We start from the raw sequence: 8867 nt of genomic DNA, 5'->3' as shown, positions 1-8867 counted from the left end.
GCGGATATTTTTCCTGCCAGGATAAAAGGAGATCAGCCAGATTTTTCTTATCTGCAGTTGCCCTTCTACTGGCTGTGGATATCAGCAAGCACTCATCCATGCTGGACGCTGATATCAACCCAGATGACAATCAATGTTTATACATTTTACACCTTGCCAAATCAAATATAATCCATTTACTGGGGGGGGAGAGATCATGCTAGCATTCCTTAAATATCTATAGATAAGAAAAGTCACAATGCTCAGATCTTGAATTAAGCTGAAGTCTGGAATGTACAAGAAAAGCACTCTGGGGTATTGTTATTTTTAAGCTTTCATATATGCTGAAATAAAGTCTGTATTCTTCTTATTAACTTTGCTATCTGGAAAATGCATCTATTAACTTTTATAATGGCTATTTTTAAATTGGCATGTTATGGGGACTTTTTAAAAGAGCCCTGTAATTTCAGGGCAACGATCTGCTCTTTTCCACTATATTATTATTCCATTTGAAATGCTGACTCTCTGAACAAACATTTGAAACAATTCAAGAGAAATATTCATCTGCCCTGCTCAGCTTCAGTTCTGCCTACATGTTCCATGAAATATATCACAGCTATACAACCCTTCCCCCCCAAAAAAACCCCTCTCTCCTAAATGTTGTGAATTTTTGTAATAGTTTGTGACATCCCATGTGGCATCCCATGGAAGCTATACCCTAGTATGGCATGTTAGAATATTCCATTCCACCTTAAGGGACATGCATGAGACTGTTGTGTGTCACATGCCTGTTTACACTCCAGCACAGCTTGCTGGGAACTTCTGTTTGTGTATAGCTTTTGCTTATAGCTGTCTTGCTTTGGACATGAAGGGGATCAGACATGTTTTCCTTTTGTCCTGATATATGCTGAATAAACTGCTTGCTTACACAACCACTTCTGCCACTTCTGTTTGTGCGTTATCTCTGCTGAGTTGTGTGCCCCAGCTTCTGAAGCTGTGGGTCGCAGATGCTGCAACAAGGACTGGAGATCGCCTGGCACACCGGCCGGTGGGCTGGAGCCCGCTGGGGGCCTGCCAATTGCCCCTGTTTCCTGGGTGTCTGCCAACATGGCAGACTGTTCTGGATCCTAATCCAGTTTGTTGTTTGCCAGTTCTCCCTGGGGAAGGGGGGCGCTAAGAGCAACACCTTTCTGCTACAACTATGATCTGTGGCTTCGCATGCACCCCCTGCCCAAGAGGGCAGAGCTATATTGCATATAAAAGATTCCAGGTTCAATCCATCTATAGGTAGGTTTGAGAACATCTCGTGCCTGGAACCTAGAGAGTCACTTTCAGTCAACGTATACAACACTGAAGTAAATGACCTGTATTATGACTCAATACAAGGCAGCCTCCTATGTTCCTCATGGTCAAGAGCATGCAGGGACCCTGGAGCCTAGTCTACCCATACTTGACACCATGGAGAAACAAAGTAGGTACATGGCAGCAAGACACACATGAACACTGGAGAGAAGCATTCCCTTTCCATATGCAGCTCACCCCCCCCCCCAAAAAAACCCATACCAACTATAGCTGTTTCCTGAAGGGTGTCCTGCTCAAAAGTCCCCAATGGAGCTGGAGTTTTGATCCAGAATCTTCACAGCAGCCATGACAACCCTCTCGGAAGAAGAGAACATCTGTCTCTCTTTTTACCTTATCCCTGGATTAAAGCGAAAATTCATATCCGAATTTTGCAAGTCATTGTGGAAAATGCATGTCATCTGAGGATGCAATCCTTAGAGAGCCCATGGGAGGGGGGAAGACCTGTTGAGAAAAACAGTGCTTATTTTCAAGTGAGCATGCACAGGACTGTGGTACAGGAGCCCTATATTGACAGAGTTTCTAGGCTGCAATCTTGCATTCATTTCCTCACTCCACCGTGTTCTGGAGCTCACAAGTGGACACAGCAATGTAGTTCAACTTGAACTAGTTTTGCAACAGAAGGGAAATATGCATAATTAAAGCCAAATAATTTATTTAGAGGCTTGGGAGAGGAATAAGGTACACGTTATATGATTCTCTTAAAATAAAAATAAAAATGCCCAAGGCCCCTCTGCTAAGGCACACTGTACCTGCAGTTTTAATTCAAGGGCTCTGTCAAAGTTCCAACATTCTTGAGCCATTACAAATGGAAGCCGGAGCCCTTGAAACAGATGTGCAGAGTGTGTGATGTAATGAGTCCGAGCCAGGCCTGTGAATACAAGATTTTATTATTTTTACTGCTTCATGAGACTCAGGGATGCTAAGCCCGCATTAAATCCTCAGCAAAATATTGCAGAAGAGATTGCCACCTAAAAGCACCTTCCTACAGTCTTGCAATAAGATACGTTTCCTTGTACTATTCCTATTCCTCAGCCCTCGTCCCAGTAAATCAAAGCAATCGAGGAACTATTATCTTCTTCCGTATCTTCTTCCAGCGTTGTGATCTGCAGCTTATCTGGAGTTGCCTTCACCCTAACATTTATTTTAAAAAGGTAAAGGGACCCCTGACCATTAGGTCCAGTCGTGGCCGACTCTGGGGTTGTGGTGCTCATCTCACTTTATTGGCCGAGGGAGCCGGCGTACAGCTTCTGGGTCATGTGGCCAGCATAACTAAGCCGCTTCTGGCAAACCAGAGCAGTGCACGTAAATGCCGTTTACCTTCCCGCTGGAGCGGTACCTATTTATCTACTTGCACTTTGACATGCTTTCGAACTGCTAGGTTGGCAGGAGCAAGGACTGAGCAATGGGAGCTCACCCGGTCGAGGGGATTCGAACCACTGACCTTCTGATTGGCAAGGCCTAGGCTCTGTGGTTTAACCCACAGCACCACCCGCGTCCCTCAACATTTATTTAGGCCCCTTCAAAATTGGCTTGTTTTGTGATCAGGCCGTATAATTGTGTACATGTCCTTTGCTGGCATCACTGATACTGGGTTTTTCAGAATTTCAACCTCACCTCTCAAGCCAGTTTTTTGTTTTGTTTTGTTTTTGTCTGTGTATGTGTCATCTTTTTAGATTGTATGCCTGAGGACAGGGCCTGGGTTCTTTGGGGTTTTTTTGTGAGTCTTCAGTGGCTGAAGATTGGGATTTTAAAACAAAAACATTTTTTTAAAAAATAGTCCTGTGACACCCTTGGCCTCACCATCAGGTAAGCATGGTGTAGGCAAAAAAATAAAATAAAAACAAACCACCAACCAGGTAACAAATCCTGGCCAAAAGAATAATAATTAAAAAAAATGTGGGTTCATCGATTGCCAGCCATTATCCCCACAATGTGTCCTGAGCAGGTGGAACATGAGCTGAGCCAGAGATGAAAAAGAGATAATCTTAAGAGACAAGTTGGACTGTGTATTACCCTGATACAACCCCTCACCACTTGATGCACTTATCTAGCCTTTCATCTTCCCTCTTCTCCACTGGCCAGATGCAAAATACCACTCCAGCCTACTGACTGGGGCTAATGGGATCTGGAGTCCAAAAACAATTGAGAGGTACCATGATGGATATCATGGGTGAGCCCATTATGAGTGAGCCCATTAAGGTCAACGGATGCATTCATTTTCTAATGACAATGATGACACTTTCAGAAAAATGCAATGCATGTTGTATGAGAAGAGCAAGGGTTATTTTTCTCCACAATTTGGTTTAGTATTTTCCAAGGGGTGCTTTGTTTCTTTAGTCAACAGAGATTCATTAGAGGGACATTCCCCCAATTGCCCGGTGGTGTTTTCATTCCACTTGGACTTAAGCCAACATAGCACTTTAAGTCTGAGTCAGCCAGTTTATTTCCAAAGAAGAGTTCTGCTAAAAGCTAGTTCAGAAAGCAGCAGCATACTGGCATTACGTCTAATATCTGAATTTATGGCAACTCTGTGTTTATTGATTATGATGAATGAACAGCACTACTTCTCACTATCTACCATTTGACTCCATAGTTTATTATAGACGACATGTGTACACAAGAATTTTCATACTGAGACAGACTAATCCATCCACTCTGACCGCTTGCTTCCAGTGGTGACAAATGCTTTTAGATTAGAGGAATATTTTTAATTTATCTGAATAGCTTGATATTAATAAACCCTGTTGAAATTCAGAGTGGTTAAGGGAGATCTAATGGCTTGAGATTAGTGATCACAGTCACTTTTGTACAGTGCCTTAATATGTGACATCTGCTAAGTTCCCTGCATTTCTGGAGTGCTGAATCATAATCACTTCTAGCAAAGAATGAAACCCTTTACAGTGGTACCTCGGGTTAAGTACTTAATTTGTTCTGGAGGTCTGTTCTTAACCTGAAACTGTTCTTAACCTGAGGTACCACTTTAGCTAATGGGGCCTCCCGCTGCCGCTGCGTGATTTCTGTTCTCATCCTGAAGCAAAGTTCTTAACCCGAGGTACTATTTCTGGGTTAGCGGAGTCTGTAACCTGAAACATCTGTAACCTGAGGTACCACTGTATAGAGTTATTGGGTTCCTTTCAAGATGGGCCAAAATCACCTAGCGTAATTTAAGGATCAGATTAATTCTCAAACATTCTCAGAGTTTCGAGTCAAATCCTCAAAATTTTGGAACTTTATAATACAGCATATCTTGGTCATCCCTTCTTAAACTATTGTGGGGAGATTCATATGGGAATTCCAGGTTCTTAGAAAGCATTTAACCATTGTATCAGTTCAAGTATTTTTAAAAGCTAAATAAAAGATTTGTTTGAAGCTGGTTACTATACCTGCATCTTGAATCATCTTGGGGGAGAGCATTCCAAACTTTGGATGATACCACCAAGAAAACCTGTTTCCCTGTTGTCACCAAGTGACCATCCACTTGTTGAGAAGAACCACTTGCAAAAAGAACTGCAGAGGACTCGAAACTGCCTGATCAGAGCAATATGTGGAGGAACCCTGTGGCAGCAATACCGAGTCTCAAGGCAAATCCTGAATAGAAAGCTCAGGAGTGAAACTGGCTCATGCAGTCATTGAAGGCTGATGCTGCCATTGAGGCAGGCCAGTTTCGGTACTCAGCCTTTTTTCCCTCCAGGCCAAGTTAGCATAGCGTGAGCAGTTGTGTTGCTCATTACCAGTATTGCCATGATTGTATTGCCCAGGCAGGTGCATTATGTGACTCACGAGAGCAGCAAAATAACCAGACTGTACAACGGTGATGGGATAAAATCAGGCCAAATCTTTATTGACAGCAGCAGGTAGGACAAGGGTTGGCATGGCATTGGGTCCCAGGATCAGTCATCAGTCCACAAACCCCATGTTGATGGAATGGATCCACTGGGTTTGGATCACTCCAAACCTGTACAATGAGAGTTGGTCCATGTTGAACCTTGCCGTGGTGCAAGCCAAGCAAGCACGGTCTCACTGGTGGACCAAGGTGAAGATTCCAACCAGGCAGATACTGAACCCACGTTTGGGTTTGCCATGGTCAATCCTCCCCTCAGGCCCCTTATGGGGCCCACCCTATACAATGTTGATCCTAACCAATGCCATTTCCACCCTCATACAAACAATGTTCTTCCGCCTAACAAAGGAAAGCCATAATTTCACTGAATGAAAGGTGGAAAAAACCCAACAAAGTGCCAATCAGGCTGAGATTCCGGCCCTGTCAACAAGCAACCCAAAATTGCTCAGTGAAGGCTCTAATGCCAGGGACGGTGGACGGGAAGCTCTAAAAGCAAATTGGCTGTGAGATCTATGGGAAGCAGCTTAAAAAGGCTTTTCCCTCCCCTCATCAGCAAGGGCTCATGGGACAGCTTTCCCAGCATGGGCAAAACCTTTCCCAGTATTTTGCTGCAATCTATGGACCATAGCACCACTGGGCAAAGGCATCCTGTGCTTATTGGGCATGGAACAGGGCCTGCAGCACATGTCTGTAACACAACCCAGACAAAATTTTAATTAACCCTGCTAGCTGGGAAGGAATTTGACTTCCTCAGCAGCTTTATATGGCATGAAGGAAAACCAAGATATCCCTCAAAAACAGAAGCAGCATCTTCTGTTCCTTGAGAGAACATATCACATCCATCCACTGTGAAATAAGCATATTATTTGGATAGTCCCTTAAGGAAATGATCGTCAACCAATTCAAACAGAATCCCTACAAAAATTCAGTGCAACAAAAATATGAATCTTGTTTAGTCTCCAGACTGTCTCTAAAATATTTGATTCTATCTAGCTGTGTATCTTATACTAAATAGATTTTTTTCTTAAAGTACAATGAAATCTCAGTCTTCAGCCCCAACACTCTATAGGAAGACCATAGACTTTCCTATTTTATGAATGAGGGAATGCCCTTAGCCTCTCCATAGCTGAAGAGTGGGAGTTTTTGGCCCAAGTTCTATATTCTTTATTATTCTAATAACTGGCTCTAATTTTATTTCACATCATGGGTAGAGATTTTTTGTGTCTGTAAGGATATTACTCCCCCCCTCCATGCATTACAGTTTCCAGACTCCATCCAAAATGTCGTTTGCATCTTTAAACTTAATTTGCACAAGTATGCTAGACAGAGATCAACTACCAAAGAGGCATAATTCATTCGGTCAATAACAAATGCTTTTCCAGTGATGAAAGGCACATTATGTCTTAGTCATGACAGATAGCAGAGATCTTTCTGGAAATGAAGAAGCTAGGCTCAAAATGCAATACTGTGCACCATTAAGGAGAAAGATTCTGTTTTGGTATTAGCCCCACTCCCAAAAAAGCTACATTACTTTTCATCCTAAATTACTTCCTCATTGGCTACAAAGAGACAGATCTGAGGTCTCAGCAAACTGTTGTAAAGATGAAGCCCTGTGCTAGAAATCTCCAAGGGCAGCTTAAGGGAAATAATATTTTCCATTATATGTGCTAGCATTGCAGCCATACAGTTAAGAAAAGAAGTAATAGCTCATTTCTATCAATATCCCTACATAAGAGAGCAACATGGAATTTAGAGCTATTCCACATCTAGGGATGCTTCTGAAATTGTCCTCATCTGAGTTTCCTCTTGGATTTTGGAGGTTTCAAGTGACCAGGTCTTCTTCTTAAAGAAGCTGGTGGGAGAAAATATCTTGAGGTGATCACCCATATGTCTCATCACATCAATATTGTTTTTGTGTGTGGTGTTTTAGTGATTCATATGTGCACTTGTACATAAAAAAGGCCATAAAGAAGGCTGATCGCCAAAGAATTGATGCTTTTGAATTATGGTGCTGGAGGAAACTCTTGAGAGTCCCATTCTGAAAGAAATCAGCCCTGAGTGCTCACTGGAAGGACAGATCCTGAAGCTGAGGCTCCAATACTTTGGCCACTTCATGAGAAGCGAAGACTCTGGAAAAGACCCTGATGTTGGGAAAGATTGAGGGCATAAGCAGAAGGGGACGACAGAGGACGAGATGGTTGGACAGTGTTCTCGAAGCTACCAACATGAGTTTAACCAAACTGCAGGAGGCAGTGAAAGATAGGGGTGCCTGGCGCACTCTGGTCCATAGGGTCACAAAGAGTCGGGCACGACTAAACAACTAAACAACCATGTACATTTGTATCCCTTGATAAAGCATTGCAGAAACAGCAAACTTGATGCAATTTCATATGGAATCCCATTGAGATTGCTTTTTATTGGTATTTTTCATATACCTTTAATCCCTCCCCCCCAAATATCACAAAACAGAATCATAAATAAATTTCAAAGCAATACCAAACAAAGAGATCACTTTCTGAAGTGTTTCATCAATGTGCATGTGCAACAAAGAGGCAGGCAAGGATGCAAGTGTTGAAGGGACAAAAAGTTTGGCAAACCATAAGGGGAGTCTGGAGAACACAGTAGGAGATGTAAAGCTCATTGGATTTCTTGGCACATGGTTTAGGCTTGAGTACAGGTGAGATATTTCATGAGATAACCCAAATTACTAAGGGAAGAAAAGGTGCTTTATTCCAGATTAGCAGTGTTGATTATATTCTCCGATGAGCACAAACATCTTCCTCATAAAGTCCTGATGATCATCTTTATGGTGCAAATTCATTTAGTAGTTGCACAACAATGGAAAGGCTTTGATATTGGCTCTTTAGAGATATGGCACACCTGTGTACAGGATGGGTGGAATTTACAGGAAAAATAAATCAAAGTTGTCAAGATATATGGCTGAACCTGATGACTCCTATAAAACATGGTATATATACCTTTATCTTATCTCTCATATGAATGGTGACTTTGTGTTCCTGTACCACTAGAACATCCGATGTGCTAGACAGACAGACTAGGGCAAAAAGCCCCAGCACACCGGAACTGTAACACTGAAATCAGAAACTGTCTTCCAGCATTGAGTTATGGATAATATATTAGGAAATATTATTACTGGGGGCAGATTTTAACTCAAGCTATTCTTAAAGGTTCATTGATATTTTTTGTACTGCTCTGAAATCAGTAGTTTCACTTTGGGAATGTGTGAGGTGCCTTGGTTGAATATTCCAGTGGTGTTTTGTAAATGTATTTGTTATCGTTATATCACTAAACCCAATTTATTAAACACGTCAAACAAGCACCTTGTGCCTCTGAAGACCATTTGCTTTATGATCAGCAAAATATGGTATCTGATTCCAGTTCATCACACTATTCACAAATGTTCTAAAGACAACGGTTCCATCTTTAAATTATCTGGTTCTTTTAAAAACAGAAAAGGCAAGTTGTATTTTCTGCCTTATCTGTTATGTTTCTTATCAATGTGAGGAAATGCAGACAATTTAAGTAGTTACTGGAAGTTTCAGAGGAAGGAAGGAAGCTTCTTAAAAGTAACTTCGTATAAATTCAGCAGCAAACCTATAAAAAGTATCCTTCTGGATTCAAATCTGGAATCTCTTTTTACTGATTTCCATTAGAAACTAGCATG

This window comes from Podarcis tiliguerta (genome assembly GCF_965153285.1).
Source record: "Podarcis tiliguerta genome assembly, chromosome: 4".
Lineage (NCBI taxonomy): Eukaryota > Metazoa > Chordata > Lepidosauria > Squamata > Lacertidae > Podarcis > Podarcis tiliguerta.
The sequence above is the reverse complement of the archived record's forward strand: the minus strand, read 5'-3'. Positions refer to the sequence as shown.